The sequence below is a fragment of the Anser brachyrhynchus genome (genome assembly GCF_964034855.1).
Source record: "Anser brachyrhynchus genome assembly, chromosome: 6".
Taxonomy (NCBI): Eukaryota; Metazoa; Chordata; class Aves; order Anseriformes; family Anatidae; genus Anser; species Anser brachyrhynchus.
The window spans coordinates 29,913,848-29,941,727 of record NC_137700.1 but is presented as its reverse complement, the minus strand read 5'-3'; the positions used below and the strand labels follow the sequence as shown (position 1 = coordinate 29,941,727).

General features: G+C 37.0%; 1 long non-coding RNA gene across 4 annotated transcripts; it reads left to right on the top strand.

Moving 5' to 3' along the window:
• The first annotated feature begins 314 nt into the window (after positions 1 to 314).
• On the top strand, positions 315 to 15,597 carry LOC308197166. 4 transcript variants are annotated; one of them, XR_013952647.1, is made up of 5 exons: positions 315 to 429; positions 3,959 to 4,303; positions 5,355 to 5,644; positions 10,531 to 10,663; positions 12,177 to 15,597. It is a non-coding gene; the product is annotated as an uncharacterized lncRNA (long non-coding RNA). The 4 variants fall into 4 exon arrangements; XR_013952648.1 differs by having other exon boundaries at positions 3,959 to 4,279; positions 12,177 to 15,596; XR_013952649.1 differs by having other exon boundaries at positions 3,959 to 4,283; positions 12,177 to 15,596.
• Positions 15,598 to 27,880: the final 12,283 nt, after the last annotated feature.

The window sequence follows — 27,880 nt, the reverse complement described above, 5'->3', positions numbered from 1 at the left end:
TAGAAAAAAATGAAACTGTAAAAACAACAGCAATTTGGTTTTTGATTTAAAACAGGCATTTGTACGTGCTGTTTTTCTTTTCTCCAACAACAACAAAGAAATAAAATGAATATTTTATAGTTAAAATGCATTTATGTGTAAAGAACCACAAAGTTATTTCCTCATTGCAATGACTATAATTGTATTGCTTCAGATAACCCACAGACGTCTCTATAGGACAGAGAACTATTCAGTACCATGTGAATTCAATCCTTTTCAGAATAATCACAGCTGGTGGATAGGGAATAAATTACTGAATGAAGGTTTGCAAAACCCTGCCCTATACTGACACAGCAATTTCAGCTATTCATGGGGTTAGTTCTGGGAGTCTCTTTATCAAGTAAGATATTTGATCTGGAAAGACTTTTCAACAATCCTGTTTTTAAGAGTGTAAGTGTGCTTCTTGTTTCACTTTTGAGGTATATTTAAGGTCTATGTCTTTAATGCTGACTTTATGAAGACTAAGAATCTGTACGTGATGAACTTCAGGGTTGAAAGTTGATCCCTACAATTAGATGTTTTGCTCAAATAGGTGGATTTAAAATATACTTGCTGTTTACATGCAAGTAGTTCTCTGGAAATCTTCTCTGTGAGAGAACTATACCTGTTTGAGTCTATTGCCACGTGAGACAAGTAAAAAGCAAACTTGTATTTTTAGTTTATTAGTAAAAGCAGTATCTAATACTGATAATGCCTGTGTAGACTGGAGAATTAAAAGGACTAAAGCCAAGAGCTTTAGCTGTTTCCATTCTTCAGGTTCTACAGAATTAATATGTCCTCTCTTCTGCCCTGATATATTAGTTTTACATGAGTTGAATGCCTCTGAAAATTAGCCATCAAAATAAAACATAACACTTTGTATTTCATATTATTTTTAATTACTGGGTATGCTATACCTGGCTGTAATCAGGTGCGAAGCAGGTCCTGAAACCTTATGACTAATATCTAAGAAAAGGCCTATGGAAAAATATTGAAGGACAACTTGATTTCTCAGCAGCTATCATCTACAGGCATTGTATTTTGAACCCAACTCTGCGGGTGTGCCAAGAACAAGTCAGTTTCCAGAGCCCTAATGTGCTATCCTACCTATGGCTGAGCTGGACTTTCGGCTGTATCTCCCCCTCTGCTGCACTGGGTGGGCTTTGGGAGGGAAATGGCAAAGGTGTAAACAACAGTGTTGTGCAACCGAGTGGTGGACCCAGCCACGACCCTCTCGCAGAGGCTTTGTCTAGCTGGATAAAGCAGAGGCAGGGGGGAAACACAGGAGGAGGGGGGAGAAAAAAAAAAAAGGTTAAGAAATGTTGAACCAAGGTATATGTGAACAATACTTTAGGAATAATGCTTAAAAAGGCAAAAATGTACCGTAGATGGTATAAGTGTATTTCATTTATTTGTGTTGTAGCATTTTATGCTACTTCTCTGGCAGGCGTCCAGTAATTCTGTGAGTCTTAGAGAAAGGCTGACAGAAAGATGATGCTGTGGGGATTTCAATCTTACTGATTTATAGTCTTGGTTATGCTGCTTGGTTAGTGGATCATTATTTCTTACAAATGACAAGTTGCAGAAGCAAGTAATATTTTTGTCTGAATTTCAACCTTGATTTAGAATGCATGCTCACTTAGTATTTTGTGGCTGTTAATGTTTTAATTGTCAGTACTTTAAAAATAAACAATAACAACGGAGAAATAGAACAACAAAGCAAACAAAGAAAAGCAGGGGTTCTGTGCGATGGATCCCATTTAGGAGGTACTAGCCTGGGGAGACACCCAGACCACACCACAGCTAGCTTGTCGGTCAGGGAAAGTGCTGCCCTTGCCACCTAGCCCAGACAGCATGGACAAAGGCTCCAAACGATGTTGCCCCTCCTGGGCTAGAGTCCAGACTGCAAACAGCCCTAATAAGCAAAAAGTGGTGTACTGTTGTTAGTTACGCATAGACAGATGTGAATTTAATTTAGGGGTTTCTTGCACTCAAAAGAGGAACTTAAAATTTCCTTTTCTCAGGAAATAAAGTAGTATTGTTTTGCAATTAGACCCATGAATTGCTTTCTTAGCTTCCTTCTCTGGATATTTCTTGCTTCTGAAGTTGGCATTGTAGGCTTAGCTGTCCCTTCCAGCTGAGGTCAGGTTGGTGCTGCAGTGTGGGTAAGAGGTGTTTGGACTGACACTTCTTGGTGCCCATCTGGCAGTGAAGGAGCAGTGTAGCAGAGCTTTTTTGGACTGAATCTCAGATTTGCTTTCCTCTTCCTCCTGTGCCAAATTAGGTACAGGACATGCTTCTTCCAATGCTTCATGAATGCAGTTTCCAAATGCCAATTAGCTACTAAAGAGAAGAATTTAATGCTCTTTTGTTCAGTCACTGGGTGGAGGAATCATCTCTTTTTCAGATGGGGAGAAATGAGATGATGTCTAGTAGGTTACACAGGGAGCCAAGGCTCTGAGGAGAAGGGGTAGATTTGCAGGAAGGCCTGCGTAAAGAAGGGTTTGGACCACTGATACATGTCATTGTTCTTATTCACTTGTATGAACATATTTGATGCACACTGAGTTAGAGACTTGGATTTCTCTTTGCAGCCCATCTTAGTGTTAATGAGCAAATAATTCTTACAGGGTGTTTACTGTATCCTATTTAAATAATCTTCTAATGCATGTAACTCAGTGCATTTACTGAGCCAATAAAGATCATCCTCTTTATTGAAAATCACTGAGTTTAATAACATCACAGAAAAATGCCAAGAATTTTGCTTATTACATTCCAAACTACCAGTCATTCAAAAGTTAGCCTTAGTCACAGGAAATGTGGTAAATAGTAATATAAGGAAAAATATGACTGATTATGTCACACTCCGTGTTATTTGCAGGCTAAGTGCCTGATTGAATTTCCAACGGGGCTAACGAAAATATTTGTTTGACTTCAATTAAAGTTTCATCAGGCTCTCAAGCCACCAAGCAAATTAAACTATGTGGAAGGAGTATGTTAATGTGAATGGGCAATCTCTTGCTTAAACTTCTGAAGTTTAAAGCCTGAAAAAAGACAGAGGTTACTAAATCATTCTGATAGACAGAAGCCAAAATAATCTGTCAGAATTTATTGTTTTTCCAGATAACTAATAGTGATAAATAGAAAAGTTTGAACTGGTCTCAGTAGAAAAAAAAATCTGTAAGAAATATATCTCCTTACTTTTCAAATTACAAATTATGACAACCGGTTAGCATAAAAGATCTATGTACATCATTGCAGTAATTCACAGAGTATCTGCAGTGATAGAGCAAGTTTCTTATCAAAACTGATATTAAGGATCTACTATTTTTATAGCAACATTGTCACTATGGGTCTTTTTGGTCTGAATATTCTGTGTAGTTTTATATATATTGCAATGTATAAGCTATTATGAGATGGCTGAAAAAAAACAAATTATTATTTTGAAACCATGCAACCCCCAGGAAGTAAACACTATACTAACCTTTTCAATTAACTTATTTTTTTAATCCCAAACTGAATGTATCACTTCATTTTTAAGTAGAAGAGAGTCTAAAGACTCTTCTCCAAATCTGAAACATAAAGGGGCTATACCAAGGACAAGATTACTGATTTTTGTGCAACCTTATGAATTTATGAGAATGCTTTGACGGATTTTTCAGTTAAAAACATGGGGAGGAAAAAGGCTTAATCAGAATTTTTGTGCAAGTATTTTTTGCAAAGCTACATCTCCATCTGGCATTTTTGATCTGGATTTTTCTTAACTTCTACATTTGGGAGGATAATTAATTAATTTATTTTGACAGCAGAATATTCCCCCTAATCTACCATATTTCCAAATTATACCAGACATATGGCTTCTGTGTCATCAGCTCTTGATGCCTGTTCTTGGTTACTTGAGCTGGAATGGGGTCTCAAAAACCTCTTGTAATCTTTCCAGAAGGTACAGCTTTGGGACCCATGCCAGTACCTGGCAGCACAGTGCTGATTAAATCAGATGAACTCTATACTGAAACTAACAAAACCAAGACACCAGTGAGGAGGACGAAGCAGGTAGTCACCTTCTTGTAGTCCAGTTTCCACCTACTCCCACCTTGGGTTTTCTGTTCCGATTCCATGGAGACGAAGACTTCCTGACAGCTGCAGAACGCTTACTTTCTATATTAGAAAAGGTTTTCATAGTAACTATGTTTGTAAGACTGGACTACGCAAGTGAGGAACACTAACTAATTGCCTCTGAAGACAACTGAGAAAGCTTTTGGCAAGTAAGATTTTTCTTCCATAGGTAGGCTTAGCACCCTTTTCACTCATGTGCAGAGACTGACATGAGGAGAGCCTTACTGTAAAGGATTCTGTATGACCCAAAGACTTGTGTGTATGGCTTACTTTGAATTAATTTCCCAAATGCACTGCTTATCATGAGGTGTTCTCAATAGAAACCTTCATAAGCCTTGTCTTAGCACTTCTTGATTCCTGTGTGCACAAATGCATTGACAACATGAGTCAGTGCCATGTGTCTCACTTGTTCTGAAACTCTTCTCTTTTATCGGTCTTTTACCCAATTATATTAATAGTGGTGGAGATGCTACTTAATGTGTTTCTGTACTCAAATTCTATGTAATTTTTTGCCTCTGTACTAAAGTGAATAATTGGCCTTTTTTTAATCTATAATGCCCAATAATATGTTCCATTGTTAAATGTCTGTGTTAGTCTCCAAAAGCTAATTAACCCACTAGTGAACTCTTTGAGGAAATTAAGGCTGCAAGGCATTTCTTCAACCTTGACAGAACGCTGAGAAGTAGCATTTGGGTAACCATTCATGTATAACTGATGCAAAAGTTATATACTTGAGTATCTAGAGGAGACACGTCTGCCTATTTCAGCTTGAAAGACATGAAATAATTTCATTTCTTGGATCCGCTCAGGCTGGCAACATTTCATATTAACTCATTAGATTTAGTCTTTGGAATTTCCAAAGGATGAACAATAATGCAGTGACATTTACTGGAGGACTGGGAAATCCAGGTATCCTGCATCAAGAGGTGAAAGGATATTAAAGGAAAGTTAGACTTTCCTCACAGGTTTCCACCTTCATAGGTTTAAGTCACCACCTCTTTTGCAATTAAGTGTGAATACCTAATTATAGCATGTTTCAGAGGTGTGTGATCTTCATGAAATAATTTAGAGGCTCGATTTTTCATTAGTATCTTGTCATTTTCAGAAATAACAGTTCATTAAAGTTCAGTAGAATGACCTAATCTATCATTTTGCAAAACGATGACTATTTTGATAGCTTTGGGCATTAATTGTGTTTGTGATGTCCTTTCATTTACCAGTAACAAGAAACTATTCCATTGGTCTGTGGACTTTTCACATGGAGTCACCATGCAACTTCTACTAGAACGAGTGCACAATGGGTGCTCTGTGAACAATATGTGATTACTGTTTAGAGTGCTCGAAGGAATCTAGCTCAAAGATCAGTCTTCAAGCAATTAATTGTTGTGTGCATGCAAGAAGGACTTGAGGGGTTATGTCACTTTTTTCATCTGAAATAGTCAAACTAACAGGAAAACAAGCTGCAGATTGAAAATTTTTTTGACGATCTGTTTAAATATTAGTTATGCAGGTATGTACACCATCCAAGGGCATATGAGTGTAGTTCACTGTGAAATGTGTGACTTCAGTTCATAATGTTCATGACTACTTAATTTCAGAATAATTGCAAATGTGTTGTTTCCTCTCTGCCTCCTCCAATTAATCAATCCTTAGCATGTTTGTTGAGAAAGCTTATTGGGAAAATACCAGAATCTCCTCTAGGTTTTCCCATGTTCAGGAAAGTCGATGGTAGCATATCACAGGATGTCTTTCGGCTTCAGTGATTAAATTTAGAATTCCTGAAGTAATTGCTTTTGTTTCTGCTTTAAAGGCCAGAGTAAAAATAAGCAATGAAACCTCTCTTCTATTTACATAAACAACAGATGATCAGGCATAGGAGTACTCTTGACGGTACAGCCCTAATGAATTTACAAAACCAGTGTTTTTGAAGTATTCCACTGAGAAATTTTAAAGATGAAGTAAATTTCAAGGATTTGTGTAAACCTGTTTTAATGCTGATCTGTGACTTTTAAATTCATGAGATCTGGAACAAACTTACCCAGCACTTGGTAATCATAGTTTTCAACAAATAAGCTTACATAGGAACATAGCAAATGTAGGTGAAAATAAGACCTCTCATGACATGAAACCTATTCAGAAAGGTTAAACTATCTTAAATTGTCCTGTTTTTGTTATTGTCTAGGGACGTATACCTGGGCAGTCACAGCAGAACTGCTGAAGTTTCTGTGCCCTGAGGAACATGGAAAATGTACAGTAAAGCTAAGAATAAAAGTGTTTCTCCATGTTCAGTCCACCCTCCTATTGCATTCACTGGATAGCTATTATTACAAACTGTTGTGGATAAACAGTTTTATTTTTCCTTCCTGAATTCAGTATCCTTAAGAGAAATTAATAAACTTGATAAATCCCCTGCTGTCCCTGCCCCCCCCCCCCCCCCCCCCCCCCCCCCCCCCCAAGGAAAGGGGTGGGGTGGGAGACAGGACCCAGCAAACCAACCCAAACTCCAGTGGGGTGGGGTGGGAGACAGGACCCAGCAAACCAACCCAAACTCCAGTAACACTTACCCCTGTCCCTGTGTGTTAATGCTATTTGAGGGTTGGCTGTCCGTATACCTAAAGTTCAAACCACAGATGCTCAGTTCAATTTCTGGAGAAACCACAGCAAACTTTGTACAGTGAACTTCTTGTATGGCATTAGGGCTTCATGCTATTTCTGTTATTTGGCAGGATTAGTTCTATGGGATTGCTGTTTCCTTCATATTGTATTTTCCACATTCTTGCTGACTATACACATAGATGTCTGCGTGCTCTCTCTCTCTCTCTCTCATAAAAATAGAAAATGTCCTCCATGAGTTTTAAAATAAATAATACTTTAAAACAAGTTAGAGTTGTCAAAATATATGGAACTTGCTTCAGCTGACATAAATTGTGGTTTAGCTTATAAACAGTGAGGCAACTGAGTTGGCATATCTTTATCTAATCTGAAATACGCTTATTAAGCATGGGAGAGGAGATAATTGTTGCTATGGGGTCAGAAGGTCTTTAGGAGAGAAAGGGGCAGCAGAGCTGTCAGTGAAAAGAAGAATGGCTCCAGTCTTTTGTGTTTGGGTAAACTCTTTTCCATGATATATGTACTCTAGCAATGGAAACAAGGGTATCCAAATCTGCCCATTATGGTTAGCAAATGCATAGCTTGTTTGCAATTTTTTTAAATCACTAGATGGAGGTATTATAAATGAAACAATTTGGTATAAATGCTAGTTTCTTATTAAACTTACACCCTGTTTCTGGTAGCAAAATATACTATAGTTACAATGAAAACGTAAGTTCCTACTATTTCTTAATTGATAAATTATATAGATTGTGTTACTGTGTATGAAACCTTTACCTTCCACATGGATTTCATAGCCAACAACAATACAATTGCACATATATAAGAAGCTAATGTAATTTTGATAGTTTCGTAAAATTAAGAAAAATGCTAATTATATTTAATTGCAACAGCCATGTAAATACAAAGTTCTGATATAACAGCAACCTAGCATTTTCGAGCAGTAGGAATTGTGTATAAAACATAATCAGAGGCATAAAGGTGACATGTTACGTCTCGGAACGGAATCTTGTTACTTGATACTGTTAGTTGGTTCAAATGGGTACGCAAACCTCCAGGAAGTACACCACTGGTGAGTCACTACTGCAGTGGAGAATGGTGATTGCCTGCTGAAGGGTACCTGGCAGCTGAATTGCTTTAATATGTGTGGTGTGTGTGTGGTGGTGTTGTTGCTGCTGTTTGTTTTATAAATCACAGCAAGTCTCATGGAATTTTCTGTTTGTCTTGTGACAAGGGTGAACCCAGGTATCAGTGAACGTTTTGGTCCCTGGCATCCTGCAATCAGTGCACATCACAGAAGCGATCCCTGTTGAGAAAATGACTCATGCTACTTAGTTTTGCCTCACACTTTAACATGGTTTTAGTCACCCCTTCCAGTTACAATTATATAAATATATATATATATTTTTTTTTTCTGAGAATTCTTCTTCACACTTCTATAGCCAAAAGGTATACTAGTTGCCTTGCTTTACATGGAGAGGGGCAAGCGGTGAAATCCTATGGAGCAAAACTACCTTTATACTCAGCATAACTAGGATTTTCATGCAAATTCCTATCTGCAAAGAACATACATGCTAATTTTGCACAGAGTGCAGCAACATAGAAAGTTTCTGTAGGACAAAACAAAGTTAAAAGATATCAGAGTGGTTTAATTTAGACATATTTTTCATGTGCTCATATCCTTTACAAAAAATCTTGCAAAACAAATCTTTAGCAAATCCCCACCCCACCCCCCCCCCACCCCCCAACGAGGAAACAGATTTTGAGGGGACAGAGTAAAAGGGCAGAGGCCTGGCCCAGTCCCAGTTGTACTGCATAGATGGAAAGCTAGAGAGAAAAATAAGGTCCTTGCTGGATTACATTTCCAATGGCTAACATTTTTACATCTGGAGCCAGATTATCAAGTCAGATTTCAGTCCCGGGAGAGTTTTTGCCCACAAAGCCCACCCACTCACAAGAACGGCTTCGAATGTAAAAGCCAACTGAAATCTCAAGCTGTCAGTGGTACATAAAGCAACCTGTAGGTCTTCCCTTCATCTGCGATTCTAATCTGCAATGTAAAATTGACCCTTCAGCTACACTCATGCACTTAGAATGTTGTTTTATCTGACGCTCTGTGCTATAGCATGAACAGAAGTTAAACAAACCTATGGGTTATTTTACTACTTTATCCATACAGAAATAGCAAACCATTACTTTTTTTTAAGTACAGAAGCAGTACCCTGGCTTTCTATTCATATTTGCAATAAAATTAGAAATACTTTTCTGGAAAGAGCTTGAAAAGATATTAATTTTAAGAGATTATAGGACAGCTCTGGTCTTCTTCAACAGGAGACAGAATAATAAACAGACATAACTCCCCTTTCACAAATGCACTCACTGGCTATCATTTTTAAACTCTGTTGATGGAGCAATTCCTATTCTATTTCCAGCATCCCAAAGAGCAATGACGTACAGCACTCACTACAGTGCTCCTCACATCAGGAATAAAAGGAATAAGAGCAAATAAGTGAGCATGGATAGACTTTCCATTGCTCCCATTTTCTAAAGAAAATCATTTTTCTCTCTTATGATCTGCCCCTGCACACAGCTGATAGATGAATTCTTCCCCACACTTTAGCTGAACCATCTGTGTTAGTAAGGTTTGCAAGAGAGCCCTGTTCAGCCACTAAGTAATAGTGCTGGCCAAAAAAATATGCTTGGCTTTCATGAAATATTTTTTATCTAACTTCTCTATTTTTATTAGCTCTTGGAGCATCACATTTTGTACTCTGTAAGCTGTATAAACTATTTCAGCTCTACCAGCTCTAAGAGTTATTGAAGACCTGTCAAAGACTTGACTTTGAATAAGGAATTAGATTTTTCAACGTTTCTGAATTTTCTGTACTCTGCAGGGATTCTAGAAGAACTAGATAATTGTATTGTAAAACTCTAAACGTTTCATTTTGGACTATGCATGAGTATTTTATGTTACATATTTTCAGTGTATCCAAATTATTTGCTATGCTTTTAATGCTATGTTTTCTTTTCAAAAGAACTTAAAATTTGAACATTAAGCTGATAATTAGAATGTTCCTTTCAGGGCACTAAACACATTTTTGTCTGGCATGCTTTACAGTGAGTCCACTGTATATGACATTGTCTCAGTACAAGGCTCACCCTGTCTTGTCTTCCTGATTAATTAGAAACAGATTGTAGCCAGAGTTTTGACTGGTGGAAAGTGATTGTTACACAGCCAGGGACAAATGATTTTCCCACAGAGTCATTCCAGCATTCTAAAGCCAAGTTTAAAAATATCACGGCATTTTAATATTTACATTCATCATTGAAAAAAAATGAACACATGGAAGAGACTGTAAGATATGGTATAACAACAGCCATTGTTCACTTTATGGCACTGTACAGAAGCTGATCTAATTCTTCAGTTGTTACAGCTGGCAAACAACCAGTCTCAGGGCCAAAGTCTTGCAGCATCTGTGTATAACCATCCAGTACAAAATTGGCAGTGCAATACAGTTATATAGGCAGGAAACTGTTTATGCCCTGTTATTTTCTATATGGTTTCCTATATAATGCTTGGGATCATAATTTTAGAAGCTCCTCTCAGAACCACACTGGGGGGGGGGGGGGGGGGGGGGGGGGGGAACAGCCTCCCCACATCTGTCTTTTCGTTGTTTATACATTCAGTCGCTCCCCATGAGAAGAAAAATTTGTAAGAGTGTTTCATTTTTGTATTACTTCCTCTTGTTTTTATTTCTGTTTGTGTTTATATTTATTTATACAGAGGCGGAAGAAATGTTCTTAGCTTTCTTCAGCGCTAGGAGCAATCCTTCCATCCTGGGAGCAGTTATCCTTCATCCAAGAGGAGCTTCACTTCTACTTTTTCCTCCTGGAAGGAGACTGTGGCCTGATCTTCATGGTGAGTTGCATGGAGACAGAGTAAAGCTTTTGATTAGATCATTCTTTTCTTCCTAGATTTACAAGGAAAACTTTTAGATTTTTCTGGCTATAGATCCAGAAGCCCTAGAGATAAGGAAAAAACTTATGTGACCATCATCAGGTCTGTAGGCTTCATCTAAACTCCAGAGCAGATGTGTCCCCTGAGTCCTGCTGCCTTGGTTCCTAGGCTGCCTGTTAATGAGGGTACAGAACTGCTCCTTGATCCCTTTCCTTGCCTTTTCTGGGAAGCCAGGGCACACAGAGAACAAAGCGTGCTCTGCGGGTATTGTAACAACCAAGAGACGAGCCAACATCTGGAGTTAGGGGTACTCTGGGATCTCACAGGTTACACACGCCCATAGGAGCCCTTGTTTATTTTTCCTTCATAAGAGAAAAATACAAATTTCCCAGCAGTGTCTCAAACTACACTCAGATATATGTTCTGGCTGCTGGACACCAAGTGGACTAGGTCTGTAATATAAATGTTCAGCTGCAGGGAAAATTTCTCCTTGGTTGCTTAGACCAGATCAAATGGCCTATATCATTCAAGTTAGGTACCATAATTGCTAGGGAATGTTTATTAAAAATGTAATTGATATGCCTATTATGAGTAGAATTCAGGATGTGAATAATCTCATAATCTGCTCCATTTTCACTGCAGCTTCTTATGTTAAGTTTTTTTGACCATTCCTTCAATCGCTGCATTCTCAGGACAAAAACTCTTCACCAGGATTATACATTTCATAAGAAATAATATAATTCTGAAGAGTCCTATAAAAGGACAGTTTATTAAATGATTTTATAATTTCCTCCTTTTTAACCCCATTGCCTAACGTTTATTTAAAAGATAGTTGACATTATTTTTAAAAAGCTTTGAAAGGGGCAGATACATTCTTAGTTTGTTGTAGCATCTAATGCCCTGAAATTCATGGATATTTGTGTCTCGGTATGATAGCTATATATTGTAGTGGATCAGTCACAAATGGGGATATATAAGAAAAACAGAACACTAACGTGTTGTAGAACATAAAATAAAGACCTTTACTCCTGAAATTCCTCATACATGTCTAAAATATCAAGTGAGGTATTTCTGGGGCTGCATATCTTTGGTGTTTATTTGGACTAAAATTTTCCAGTGCAACTGAGAAATCTCTTACTACATATAAAAATAATTAAAAATATATGTATGTGGCACTTAACAGAGGTATATTTTGTTCTTTTAGTTTTAAAAACACTTTGTTTAAATATGTTGCAGTACTCTGGAGTAGATGCTTGTCAGTTAAATTAAAAGCATTTTGTAGCTGGCACTTGTGTTATGCTGACAAGCAGCTACAAAGAATAGTATGTTTGCACAGCAATTGCTGAAATTATTTGAGAAAGACTGCACCTTTCTCCATCAGGTAACAGAAACATCAACTTCATTTGAAAAAAAAAAAACACATCATGAAAGGAAGTTCATAAAGATATATTTCTATGTTTGACACTTTCATCAGGTTTTGGACCAAGTCCCTCGGCTGTACTTCTGGTGGAAGGATTACATCCTGTTCTGTGACTTTCAAATCTCAAATGCAGATGTGCCATTCCTTAGAAACATCACAGGAGTTATTTGCTCAGAGAGAATCAAATTTGTGTGAATTAAGTCAAACAGGACCATAAGTATGCATGATAAACCATATGTTTGCCTAAAGAAATGCTGAATCAAGTGAACGAATGTTTTCACAAATAAATGTGTACACAAATGACATATCATACACATCATTAACAGAGATATTATGAATCCCTTCTAAAATCCAATCCCTTTTTCTATCCATAAACTGGAGAACCAACTTAATTAAACTGTAGTAAGTTACTTTCCACTGAAAATCAGTTATGAATACATCCTTCTGCCACAGGTTTCAGAAAAATGAGCCCTGAACTGTCACATAAGCCTTTGATTAGGAAAAGTAAATACACATACACACTAAAACTAAAACAGACTTAGCTTTTTTATAAGCTTTTATAGTCTCATCAAAAATACAGAAGCAACAGCTGGGAGTTTTAACATATGTCCTACTTACAGTGCACAGCTTCCATTCAACTGTAGAACAGATATAATTATGTTCATTAGGTTTTGTGAGATTTAATTAATATTTGTATAACTCTTTGATATACCTAGTTATAAATCAGAATTAAGGTCAGAAGTTTTAATTACTTCATCTTCTCTCATGGGTATCTTTCCATCTTAAGATATTTTCCTTCTATTCTGATGAGTATTTGAAATCTAACAGATTAGGGGCTTCAGCACCTGTCTGCAGGATACCCTCTCTAGTTTCAGCTGATATCACAAATATCACACTCATTAAGCTACAAATGTGCCCAGTTTTACTTTAAAAGAGCAGATGTTTAAGAATTGGGACTTTCCAAGCTCCATGTGGCATTAGCCCAACAGTAAATTCTTTATCTACAACTGTGAAAGCATCATGTTCCTGGGAGAAGTTAGAGGACAAGGGAAATCTGTGGAATGAAGCCTGAGATAGAAAGATGTAAAAATGATCATACATCTGTAGGTAAGTACATTTGCAAACTGGAAGGAAATATAATTACCACTTAGTCCCACAACTCATTTGTGTGTTAGCTTTTATCTGCTTCTAGGATTTGCTGTCATATTTTATACAAGTATATGCATTTTGGAGACTGGTTGTGTTCACATTCAGGTTGTTGTTAAGTACAGGAACATGACAGCAGCTGCATTAGGTCAAGTCAAAGATCCATATCAGTTAGCACTCTCTCACACTGCCTAGAGAAAGCAGATGTCCAGAAAATAATGCAAGACAGGGCAAGCATATTGGATACTTCCCTCTGAGAGCTTCTAGCCGCTTGCAATGCTGAGCCAGACATTTCTATGTGTTTAGTAATCCTTGATGGACATTTTCTTTTTCACCTTCAATGTGTCTGGTCAATTTCAGACAATGCAAAATTTCCCTGAACATTGGAGGCTGCAAAGATTGAACTACTGTCTCACTCTAACAGGTGAGACCCCTGTTTTACTTCGGTGGTAGAAGTAGAGGGGTTTAGACTTTAAATTACTCTAAGAAAGCAATTATCTGCTTCTACATCGAAAGCCATAAAATAATTATTTCTATGCAAAATTTACTGCACACAGAGAATGTACAAATAGATCAACAGTATTTTTCTCATACTTAGAATAGATATGTTATTTTGATTAGGAAGCATCTGCTATCTGTATGGTATACTGGATGCACTGGAACTTGATAATGTATTGCTGTAATAGCAATAGGTATCATCAGTGATGTATAGATACTATATGAAGGAAGAAAATTGGCATGGCTCTAAAGGTTGATGTATCAATTATGCGTCATCCCTATGGATGGAAATTCCATTCCTATGTAAGAGAATATAATAACAGTGCAATGTGACCAGGGTGGGGATGGTGACCAGGAACCTTGCAGGACAAAGTAGCACACATGTTGAAGGCCTGAAAAGTCAGGCCAGGATTGCAGAATGTAAAGAATATCAAGAAGGAGAATGGAGAAAAAAACGTGTGAAAGCAAAAGAGCTAAATGAATTAATCTTTTGCACTGGTGCTTATGAAAAAAGGAAAAAGGAGCTTGAGGAAACTCTGACCAGAAGGGGATGAATTTGAGGAGTTTTCAGCTTGCGGTGTCCATAGAACTTACTTAAGAAGAAAATAGCAAAAGGAGTAGTAATATATTCTGACAATTAGGGAGGCCAAATAAAGTTGTCTGGCATGAGGCCCAAAATAGACAAAAGGAACACTGTTTCTCAGAATATATAACATAACTTTGGAACTCACTGTTGCCCCACTTAGTAAATGCAAAATTATTAATGGGTTCACAAGGTAATTATTACAGCGATAAAAGATACTCACTGAAGGCTCTTAAGCAAAGTTGTATTGATGCAATCTCAAACTCAAGAAGTGTCTAAACCAGAAATAGATGAGAGTTGGCAGTATGTACCACAAGAATCATCACTCTACACTTGCACCATTTCCTAAGCATCTACTCATGACCATCACTGAAGACAAGATGGTGTGTTAGGTGGGTCTCTGGTCTGATACAGTTCGGCTGCTCTTGTGTTCCAGGTACTCCAGCAAGAGGTAGATGGTACCATCATTTTTGCAATTATATTCTTTATAATAAATTTGCTTTATTATAAAGAAAAAGAGGCTTCTTATATTTTTATCTCCAAGATTAATCTGTGCAAGAAACTTCACGTAAGATACGTTTCCACTCTGATGGGCTCTGAATGTCATAATTTCTTTTAAAAATAAAGAATGTTTTGTACGTAGAAAAAGAAAAAGGCAATTAAGAGAGTGATTATTTCTGTTTGTACAGTAGTTAAAAATTGCCACACAAATATTATTTGTGATCTTCATTCATACTGTGCTGGAAAGATACAGCTGTTACAACAAAGCAGATAAGTATGGAGTGAAATAGGAAACAGATTTTCTGGGAAAAAAGTCAATCTATATTATGTAAACTGTACTCTCTGATGAGATGAGCTTCTTTCTTTCTTCCTCAGCCCTGTTTCATTTTATAGGATTTTTTCAGTATCTGTAGTCAAAGGATGACTTTTTGTTTTATGCAAACAGTATGTATTCTAGTATGCAAGATGCACAAATATTGGGCTGGTGTATATGAATATAGGAGACATTTGTGTGTTTTGTGTTAATGTGCAAAGTACTGAAATGTTTCTATGGAGACTTTGAAGACAGATTTCAATTGGTGACAGGTTTTTCATCTGTAGTCTATTAAAGAAAACGTTGAGTTGATTTCAACTCCTAAACAAACAAATAATTTGTTTTGATTAAATTTTAAATTGACTTTTTGCTTGGCAACAATAAACAGGTAATAGGACAGGAAGCTTGTGGTTTCCTGGATTCTCCTCCTTGCCCTTCTAGAACATGAGAGTGGCATCTCTCTTTACCTAGTCGCTCAGGGATCTCCCTGACTGCCACAACCTGTCAAAGGTGATAGAAAGTCACTCTGATGGTGGCAGCCAGTTCTCTCAGCATCCTTGGATGGATCCTACACAGACTTGTAGATTTGTGTTATGTTCAGTTTGCCTAAGGGGTCTACAACTCAATTTTCACTTACTGTGGGTAGTAATTCATCCTCTGGACTTTGCCTCAGGCTTCTTAGAGGTGCAAGGTCTGAGGGAAAGCCTTGTCAATAAGGACTGAGACAATGAAGGTAATGAGCAATTCAGCCTTTCTGTAACCTTTCCATTAGGTCCCCTGCTCTGTTCAGTAGCCTTATTTTCCTTCGCCTTCCTCTTGCTGTAGTATCCCTGTAGGAGTTTTCCTTGCTGTCCTTCATATTCCTCACCAATTTCACACTCCTCCCACAGAACTTTGGCACCCTGTGTGCCTCCCTCTTTTAGTTCTGGCTTTGCATGCCCAGGGTACTGTTTTGTAGTCCTTCTGGGTAGCTTGTCCCCAGCATTTACCCTCTGTATGCTTCCTATTGTGTTTGAATCCAGTCACGAGACCCTTGTCCCTCCTGTGCATCAGGACAGTCTGTTCGTCTGCTCTGACCAGGTTGTCTGTAAAGAACAACCAGACCTCCTGGGCCCCTCTGCTCTGCAGGGCAGCCTCCCCTGTATGGTCAGTTCCCTGACCAAAGCTAAGTCCTCTTTCCTGAAGTCCAGGGCCACTTTGGGACTATTTGTCTCCCCCCCTTTTCCTCTGGATTTTGCACTCTACCATCTCATGGTCACTGCAGCATGTCTGCCATCATCTAAGATGCCACTGACTGATTCTTCTTTACTTGTGGTGTCCAGCGGAGCACCTCATCTGCTTGCATGGGCTGACATCTGTGTCAAAAATCCTCCTCAAGGCACTCCAGAGATCTGGACTGCACCCCAAGTCATTGCTCTTTCAGGAGAAGCTTGGGGCATTTACAGGCTCCCAGAAGAACCAAAATTATGCATGCAATTATCAAGAGCCATGAAATCTTCTTGGTTTGGCAAAGTAAAGGAGACATCTACTGTATCCCCTTTGCTGGCCTCCCTTCTGATCCTGATCTGGAAGCTCTGAACAGAACCATCACATTTTTCACAGAAAGCTGCATGTACTTGAGCAGCATATTTATACAGCGAGTTATCACCCCGCCTCCCCTGGTCTCACCAGACTGCCCTTCCTGAAGAGCTTGTGTCCTTCCGTCATACAGCTGTATTCCTCTGATGCCAGTAGTAACAGTCCTTGAGACCGTGCACAGTCTTGTAACTCACATTTGTTTCCCATGCTGTGTACATTTGTGTATTGGCACTTGAAATTGGTCCCCAACCATGATTCCTTCTCAGTGGATGTATGACAGTTTCTCGCATTAGGTTGTCCTCCAGGATGCCCTTTCTTTTCACCTGTTTTTCTTTGGACTTTAGTCTCCATTCCCCCTCAAAAGTGGTTTAAAGCCCTTCAGTTAGTAAACCTGTTGGAAAAAATGGTCTTGCACCTCTTGGTCAGATGGGTCACATCTAGCATACTTTCTAGCTTCAAGGTCAATAATTAAAACATGCAGAAAAACATCTGATCTTTACCTTCAACCTCTCCTTTGAACTCTCACCCTCTGTTTTATTCTTGATCCCATGTATCTAGGCTCTCTATTAACAATACTTTAACAAAAGGACATCTGTATGCAAATCTGTTCTATATGTTTGCTCTTTCTCTTTCTGTATCTCCGTAGTTTTTTTGGTCAAAGAGCAAGCAATATATATTTTCTTTAACTTTTAGATCTGTCTCCTAGCTACGCAGTCTCCACTTTATATGGCCTGCTTCAACCTATTTAATTCTTTCTGCATCTTTTCTTCTGTTTTTACTTTTTTTTTAATATTAAATATTTTGTCTTAAATATTATAGTTTGATGTTCAAATTGTACCTCATTATTGATGTTGGAATCTGGTTTTTATATTTCCTGTTGAGGAGCATATAACTATATGGTATTAGTACCATTCTAGTGCAGTGTTTTGTAGTTAAAAATGTCTTCCTATTGTTCCTGATAGAATTTATTTTCATGACAGGTTGTATATTTAAATATGGGTAAGGAAAAAAATCTCTCTCAAAATAACCATAACCTTTTGGTTTATTGTCAGAAGCTGTCATTTACCATGAGGTTATCACTTTTTCCAAGCTCCTGGGCATACAGTATGGTACAAGTAAATTGCTGCAGCCCATTGATTCTAAACTGCTGAATTACTTGTGTCTAGCACAGTATTCAAATGGGTTTGCTCTCAGAGAAACATTTTTTTTTCCATTGCTGAGCCCTCTGAAGTAAAAGTAGATTAATAATTTACGTTTCAAACACTCCCAGCGTATTCAGTGGAAAAGCTCGCATTGCTTTAGGGACAGCAGGATCCTGCATCCTACCCAGGGTTTGGGGAGATTGTGGTGTGGGTATGGCTGAGTGAATTAAAAGTTTCCATCAATATACCAATCCATGTGTGACAGCATTGTGAAGAAAGCACTCTTTTATTCACTAACTGACAGTAACCAGACTTATTCAATTGAGAACAGTTAACAAGAATGCAATTGGACAGATCTTTCGTCATTCTGACCAAGGCTAAATTTAAGCAGAAGCTCCAGAAAATATAGGTCACTGATTAATGCACTGAGATACTGCATTCTTGCTCTGGAATAATCACTTAATGACAAGTTACAGCAAATGCTTCAATGTGATAATTAATTCCAGTTACACATTATTAAGGTCAGAGGAACTAACAGGTTTGCTAATGATTTCTATTTTAGAACATGGGGTGTTTCAATCAAGAATATATAAAATAGTAAATGTAAGGGAATTTAACAATATTTACTGGCTTAGTACATGATTAAACAGAGACTCTTGCTCACCATATAGGGGTATTAAGTGCTGCCATTCTGTCAGATGGGAGATTGTATTATTCCTGAAATAAGCACTTCCAAAACTTTTATTCAGTTTAGTTGTAATTTAACAAAACCCAAACTGTACATCATTAATATAGTAACAGACAAAATAATGGTCCTGACTTCACTGATATTGGAATAACCTACCTATGTAAAGACAAAACTGTTGCTTCTCCAGACAAGATGCCAAAGCAGGGGAAAAAGTCTAACCTTTATAGTTTTCTGCCATCTGATGCTTGTTGGAGCCTGGCAACACATGAAGGTTCACTCACTTAGAAAAGCCCTCTTCTCAACTTCTCATGCATCCCAGAGCTGTTTGGCAATCTAGGTGGAAGGGACTATAATGTCAAAGTTACCTCAGGTAGCCACCATACAGGAAGGCTTCAGAGAAACCTGTATTCAGAGATCCAGACCACTGGGAACCAGCAAAACTTCATGCATAAATAACTATTTTTTCTTCCCAAGGATATCTAGCAAACTTATTTTCTTCTTTCCTGCTCTTGCTTTTCTTCTTAAAACTTTGCAGATATCCTAGTGAAAGATTTTCATAGATTTAAGAGTAACAAGAGCATGCACTTGAACTTCCTGCACATGAACTTCTGGGATATCCCTTCCCTAAAGATTTAGGCACTCAATGAGTAGGAGAAAGGAAACTTACATTTCTTGGTAGTTTATTTGTTTCTTACTCGAAACATCCACTGAAATTACTGGAAGTTTTTCTAAACCAAAATCTCAGATGGCAATCCTGAAAAATCACCATTTACTATGAATGTATTATTAGCACTACTACTCCAGTAAGTTGTCTACCTAATTAATCATAATATAGACTGAAAACTAGCATCAGCCCCATCAACATCTGTCATACTTAGCTCTAAAAGACAATGTGAAATATTTATTAATCTCATTGAACTGCTTATTCTTCTCACTGACAACACTTCCAAATCACATGTGATTATTTATCAATCTGATTCTAGTGAGCAGAGCGCTCTCAGTTTCAAGATGCAAGCTGGAGATGAGAACACTTCCATCTTACTGTTCCCTAGTAAACAGCTGCAACACAAATTGGTACTTGTGGAGACAGGAATCAAGGAAAGTGCTGAGAGTTAGAGTACTTGTGGAGAAATTGTGGATATTGCAGATAGTGATTCCACAGCAAAAATGGGAAGGCAAGCTGGAAGTGTTGGGAAGGTCAGGAAGTGCAAGACTATGGGACAGAAGCCCCTAAGGAAGATGGGCTTCATTAAGTCCACTGCTTGCACAACAGCTTGGTAAATTCAAGATACCTGTGTGGATGCACACAGTCCTTTACCTCTTTCTTATTTCGTATTCATTATCTAAATTTCTGGACTCTTCCCTGGTATTTGCATGTTATAAAGACCAAAAAACCTGTGCTACTCTTGGCTAAATGTTCCAAAAGTACTTAAATCACTTAAGCAATGTAATTCAGATAAATTAGGGTAGTTTGGACAATTTAACTTAGGGGGCATAGAAAACAGTCCAAATTTTTTATTACTGTCTGGCAGGAAAGTTCATTAAAATTCTTCATACTTAAGGTCTGTCTTTGGCTTTCATGATTTTATATTAGCCAAAAGTTTTAGTATCCTATAGTGTTACCCTATTCTCCATTTGCAGCATGGGTGGATTTGAATTAATAAAAAGCTAAACAAATTGGCTGTTGTATCATTTGTTTCGATGTTTAATCAGAAGTTTAGTTCAGGCTTGTGTCATCAATCAACTTTAAAAGGCAATAGAGAAAATTATTATTTAAGGAAATATTTGGAAGTGTCAGATGTAATAGCACAGTGATCTAGCCTTTGCAGGTATTTTAGAAATATGTCTTTCTATCGTCAAATTCCACACAATGTAAAGTTGAAGAAGAAGATTAAACCTCATGTTTTTCTATGTCCTCCCCTCTGACGTTTAGTAACAAAATTACTTATACAACAACCTATGCATGGCCTGTTTTTAACACTCAGAAAATATGTTAATGGGATCCCTTTTTTTTATAGCATATTTTTATTGGCATATATTTTTATTGTACAGAATCTCCTTCATTGTCACACCTCATGCAAAAGTCTACTTTTCTTTGCATCTGTGGCTTTTTTCCATTCACCTTGTACTCTCTTATTTCTCTGATTCAAATTACCCATCTGTTTAAAAGGGTTATCACAAGTTGTAAGAAAAGAATTTAAATCATCCCTTCTGACTACAGAATAACTACAACTAAATAACCAGTGAAGAAAACACCCAATGAGCAACCATGCTCATAAAGGCCAGATTTTTTGTTTTGTTTCTAGTGATGCTGCAAAAATGAAATGAAATAAAATGAAATAAATTAAAATGTGCTCATAGTATTAAAATCATCTTGTTATATAGACTTGTACATTCTATAGCAATTTTGGCTATATTTGGCTTCTGAAAGTTTTCCTTTGCATCATCATACAAAACATGCTATCCCTTAAAAACATATTTACTAAATAGACTTGATCATAAAATTCAGTTTGACTGTACTTATGCTGCATCCACAGTGAGGGTTTTTTTCCTGAGCAAGAGCTGATAGTCAAAATAATAAAGACTATTTCTAAATGAATATCTTAAATCACTTAATGCAAACATATATATTACTCTTTAAAATGCATTCCGTAGTCTTAATTTACAATATCTAGTCAAATGAGCATTTAGAAATGAAATGTTCATGCAATTCAACAGTGTCTGGAGAAAGTTGTAAGAAGGTGAAAGCTTTTCTCCTTAGCTCTGCTCTGACTCTCCAAATCAATGTGTTTATAAAACAAAACCATGGCTTTGACTTCATTCAATTACTCTTGTGACCTATGAAGCTTCTAATGCACTTGTGTTAAAGGATTTGTTTCCCCATGCATGTGTTCAGGAAGGACACACAGAATAAGCCAAAGCTGTTATTCCCACTTACAAGAAATGGACAGAAGGTTATTTGAACCTGTTTTCCCTCAGTTTGTTGCAACTTAATGTAGTCATAAATATTTACCATTGGAGGCATTTGCTGTCTCAGATAATAAACCTCAATCTCTGCCATTCTCATTTAATGATTCATAAAATACTGTAATTTCCTTTGAGTGCATTACTCATGCTGTCTTTTGCTGCAAAGACATTGAATTCGAAAGAAAAAAAAAATATCTGAGAAAAGGAGACATCAACTAAAGTCTCATCGGGGAAATGGCAGCATCTTGGATACCCAGGCAGAAAACTGCATTTCTACCCTAACCACCAAATTAACCTTGTAACTTATTGTTAGGTGAAAAAAGGAACCGCAAAGTTCCCCAGTGAGTGATAAGTGCTAGAGATAGCATCTTGCCAGACAATTTACTTTTTCTCAGTTCTTCCTTTCTCTGAGGAAGGGGCACTTTTGCATCACCATAGATGTGTTGTAGTTTCCATAAAAAATGAAAAGGGGGATGTTTAAAATGTAAAATCAAATTTCTTATATTACCCAGCAAGACCTTCAGAACAGAGTAGATATTCTCTGAGATTTATTACATCTTATTCCAGGGAAAAAAGTCAAATCTGTGTTGATTCATGGTAAAAACTATGTATATATATATATATTTTTTTTTTCCCAACAGAATTGAAGAATATGATAGGCAGAAAATAATTTCTTACAGCTCTGTATCAGGTCTTCTGCCTTTGATTCATTCAATCTTTTTGGACCTAAAATAATTGTAATAAATCAAACTCATGAGTTTAAGGTTACGATATTGTGACATATGTTTCAACATTTTGTCCTATGATCTCAGTAATTAACTCAGTCTTGTCTCAATACTTTCAGAGTCCACAATTTCAAACTTCACTCTGGTCAGACCAGGACAAGGCACTGCTGTTCAAATGAGAGCTGAGACTCTCACGTATTCACAGGACACCAGAGACCAAGCTCTCAAACAAAATTACATACAATTACACCACAGTTAAACCACAACTTGCAACTATTGCAATAAAAATCTTCATTGTATGTCTACCTCAGCTTTCTCCTATGTATGGGACACTTTTTAGATCTATTTTCATGCACAGAAGGGACATCCACATCCTCTGTCACTTGGAAGCCAGTTTCCTCTGTCAGTACAAAATGACTATTTTGCCCTTTGTGACATGTAGCCATTTATAATGGCACAACGTAAGTATGGGACTGAAAGAGTCTTGATATTTTGCAAATCAGTGATGATGGCATTGTTCAACTGCTTTTTACTTAGAATTTTACCCATTGGTGTGTTTAATTGTGTTGTTGATTTATGAAGATTGATCTACAGGCTTGCCATGAAATACGACAAAAGCCAGTCAGAAATAAAAACTAAGGGATTCTTCTGGCATAGTTCAGTTGTCTGCAAGGTGGTGATTTAATTTTTCTCTTAAAAACTGAGACAGTCTTATAAATAATTCAAACAAGTTCCTGCATGGAAAAGTTACATAAAGAAGGAAACTTTACAATGTCTGAACACTAAAGTTAGTTATCAAGGATCTGTGTAAATAAGGAAAAGTCAGCTGAATCCAATTGGATCTCCAAATTATCAGGGAAAAGGTAAGGTTTAAGGAACACTTTGCTTCCATGCTCAAAGCTGTCCTTGGACTTCCTGACAGTAAATAACACCCACATTCATTTTCTAACTGCTACTTTGGTAATGAAAAAAAAAAAGTGGATTAATTATGTTAGAAAACTGGTCGGTGAATTCTTCACTCTGTCAAGTGCTCTAGCTATTTCTTTCTTGAGAACTTATTTCTTTGTTTTTTCCTTTTCCTTTTCCTTTTCCTTTTCTTTCTCAGTAGACCAGTGTTAGCTCTCAAAATTTCTTCTCTCTGTTGTTACATGTTTCACTGTAGACATTACTGCAAACATTGTTGGAATGGCTCTAGGAGTTGGTTGCAGGTTGTTTATCAGGGGTGAAGCCCTGATGTGAAGGTCCTAAGTGGCCTAACCTAAAATTAAAAGCCAAGGCTCCCTTCCTTCCTTCCTTCCTTCCTTCCTTCCTTCCTTCCTTCCTTCCTTCCTTCCTTCCTTCCTTCCTTCCTTCCTTCCTTCCTTCCTTCCTTCCTTCCTTCCTTCCTTCCTTCCTTCCTTCCTTCCTTCCTTCCTTCCTTCCTTCCTTCCTTCCTTCCTTCCTTCCTTCCTTCCTTCCTTCCTTCCTTCCTTCCTTCCTTCCTTCCTTCCTTCCTTCCTTCCTTCCTTTCCTTCCTTTCCTTCCTTTCCTTCCTTTCCTTCCTTCCTTCCTCCTTCCTTTCTCTCTTTCTCTCTTTCTCTCTTTTCTTTCTCTCTCTCTCTCTTTCTCTCTTTCTCCCTTTCTTCCTTTCTTCCTTTCTTCCTTTTTCTTTCTTTCTCTCTCTCTCTCGCTTTCTTTCTCTTTCGTTCTTTCTTTTTCTTTCTCACCATTCTTTGTAGTGTATTGCACATATCATGCAATAAATCTATTAAACATATGCTGAAGCCTCTGTTTTGTGCTCAGCTCATACACAACCTATTGCTCAGTGTGAGCCATGCACTCTCAAACAAAAATCCTTTTTCTGAACTTCAGTTTAAAAAGTATACATCTAAATGAAAAAGCGATTGACAAAAATCTTAGCTGAAATAAAATCTTTCAAGAAAACGCACCTGTAAGAGGGCTCTCCCAAAGATTTTTCAATATCTAATTTAAAGGATAGCTTCTGGACTTAATGAATATTTTCAGTCATAACTGACAACAGAATAGACCCAAAACATGTCAAAAATATCTAACAAGCTAAGGCTAAGAGGGGGAAAACTGTACTAAGTAAACATTTATAACATTTTTGTGGACACCCCAGATACCTAAAACACAATCTTTTTATTATTTGAATCAATCTGGTAGAGAAAATGCATGGAGAAATTTCAGACAAATAAACAGTAAAATCAGGAAAAATAGGTAATCATAAGAGACAGCTAGGTTTATCAACTTGGAAATCCACTCAGAGAGGCCTTGTAACACATGAGACGGGGGGATAAGCTGTCAACTCTGATGCTATTTGGGTCATTGTGATTATGTGGAGTTGAGAGTTCATCATCAAAACATGCCTTTTGAATGCTGTAGTGTCATAAATGTCAAACTAATGAAACCATTTAAGTCTGTGACTGATGTAGAGAGCCGCCTCGATTGCAGAAATGAACATTAACCAGTGAACAACACCAATGAATCATCTGGTCTTTTCTTTAAAATATCCACTTCCACTGCATATAGGTTTTTCCCCCTATTCTTTTTCTTCTAGAGTCTCAAGAAAAACTACTAGTTGCTTCAGTATAAATGAGCAAGGGTTCTTGATTAGTGAAACATATAAAGTAGACATTTACTGTCTGAGTTTCCTGTATTTGGGCATAAATAAAAGATAGTCTTAAAACACACACACACACAAAAACCCAAACCATAACAACCTCATGGATGCAAATAATTTAGTTTGATTTCAATAATCTTTCATAGTTAAATAAATAAATAAATAAATCTCATTCATAAATATACTGATGGAATAATTACAGATTTTAGTGAAAACCAAGTGTCAAGTGATTAGAAGGTAATAGATTGCCTCTGTACTAAAGTACTGCTGGAAACTTGTGAAGAAATATCTACTATATTTTACACTTTTTTTATTTTTGTTAGATGCTACTGTTTTTCATATAATCAGAAAGAAACATTAAGCAGATCAAAAAGCTCAAAAAGTCAATTTAAGTGACTGGATTTATTTTTTTAAAGAATTTCCTAAAAAATAACTTTTTATTGGTTAAGGTATACAGCGTGCTTCCTGAATTTCACTCTTGTTCCTGGTTTATAGACTCCCAGAAATTTAGGAGAAAGTGCAAAACCTGGGATATATGAATCATATGGGAAAGACAGCATGCAAATAAATGGACTAAAAGATAAACATTACAGTTTGAACGGCATGGTTAAATATTTATTCTTTAATTATTAAAGCATTCTACCAAGCTGAAAAGTTGACTCTCACTACTTTATAAATTTTTCAAGGTGGCTATAAAACTATTAGCAGTAATGAAGCATGAGTAAAATGATTGATTTTGCCAATCACTGGGAATGTACCAGACCTTGTGTTATGTAACATGCATCACAGGTCATCTGTAGATTTCATTAATCATATACAACCCATTCATTCAGAGGGAAATATGACGAATTACTGTCTGTGGAAGCCTAACATTAACCTCACTAACTTCATGGAAGTGCAGGATATGTTGTAAGCTTTATTTATTTATTTATTTTCCTTTTAAACATGTCAGAAACTGTAATCTGTAATCCAGCATGACACTTTAATCCATGTAAGCAGATATTTACATTCCATGGAGCCCCACTGATTTGAGTGACTGACGCTTACCCTTGTCCAATTACAGTATAGTTTTCTTACTGTTGATATGATGATACAATTGTGTATATATAAATAACAGAGTAGGGAATTCATTTCACCTAATTTCAGCATACTAAAATTTGGGCCAGAAATCAAACCACAGAAAGTGAAGAGAATGCACTTCTCCTTGGATTATTAAATATAGGTAACCGTCCTGCTCTAGCAGTCATGTTATATAAAATGGATCAAAAGCAATCCTAAAAATAGTTAGTTTGGGCTTCAGCTAATCTTCTTTTGGCAAGCTGTTCAGAATTTCTCTTCAGTTGTGGCTAGAGACTGCCCATTGACACTGCAACTATTTATTCCTATGCTAATAGTGTCCGATACTGTAAAATCCTCCCCTCTTCTAGTGTTTTTGATTATTACAGCATGATTATTGTTGTATTTATAGACAGCAATGTTATCTCTGCATTTTATTAGGCAAAACAGACAAAGATCAAACCTTCTAATCTGTTCTCATGAAACAGGATCTTTGTTTCCTTGACTATCTTCAGGATAACCTTAAACGCTGATGACAAGAACCTTTGACTTTTTCTAGAGGATGTCTCATGAGAGGCGTATGTGTCACTGTAGGTGACAAATCATTTACTGCTTGTCCAAAAAAAAAAAAAAAAATTGTGCTGGTGATGTCCTGAAACTACTACCTTATAGTGCTGTGTTGTCTTGTCATCCTTACACTTTATGTCTTTCTGCTTTACTGCCTTTAACTTTTTTGTTTGTCTCTTTTCTTTTGCTTAAGACTTCTGCAATTTGGGTAAAGATTTTTTGTTTGTTTTTGCAAAGTGCTGAGTACAATATAGGTATTCCCATTCAGCCCTATGGTGATAATTATGGTAATAATATCAGCAACCTGAACATACGCAATTTCATACTCTTAATATATGCCATAAAATTGGCAAATTTTTTTTCTTTTTTTTTTTTCCCCTCCATCTAATGGCACTGTGGAGTTACCACAAGCAATAGCTGTGAGTCAATACAATTACATGCCGTCTGAACCTCTGTAGTACTTAACTCGCACTTTAATGGACATTTCATTTTCCATAGACTTTAGATAACTAATCCATTCCAATCTCTGTCTGCAGTCAGAACATACTACAGAAAAGAAAAAAAAAAGTCTATAGGTCTACAGTCTGAAAGATATGTACCTCCTTTTTTACTGTATTGAAAAATAAAAGTGATTTCACTGGCATGTGTTGCAGGGTCATTTCTTAATGTGAACAAACCCAGTCTCATTGCAAGGACTGGAAAAGGACCTCCTTTGCACTCAGACTTGCTTTTCTGAAAGATCCGCATGCTCTGAGACCATTTGTTTCCGCATGTAAATAAAAGGGGGGTCCAGACCTACACGTGTAAGTATTAGCTTTATCTTATCACCACAACCATTTTTAGATTGTTGGTGAAAGACATTGCCTCCGGTAATCACTCATGCAGTAGAATGCACATTATATTGCCAACTGACATTTAACAGCATCTAATATGCATTCAGCCACTACTGGAAAAATTTTATGTAACACATTTTAGATTTTGATTTAATGTACAGATTACAGCAGAGATATGCAGTGTACTGAACAGCAATTGCCACAGCAATTACATTCACTTTAGGAAGAAAATGGTGATATTTGCCTACATTCTTGAGCAGAAGAAGTGATCACATCTAGGATAACAGCTGAACCTACAACGCTATCTTTTAACCTTGTCTATATACAGATTTAGTAACCATTGCAGAAAATCACAGTTCCTATCCAAACTCATTTCAAGTTTAATGTTATAGAAACTTTTGACTAACTCACTCACACAAACCCACCCACCCACTAGTACCACAACTAAAGTGAGAAGGAATCCCAGGCCAAAAAGTTCGAGAAAGTATTTATTTGTAATAAACCAGATATGCCTTTCTTAAACAAACAGACCAATGTAATT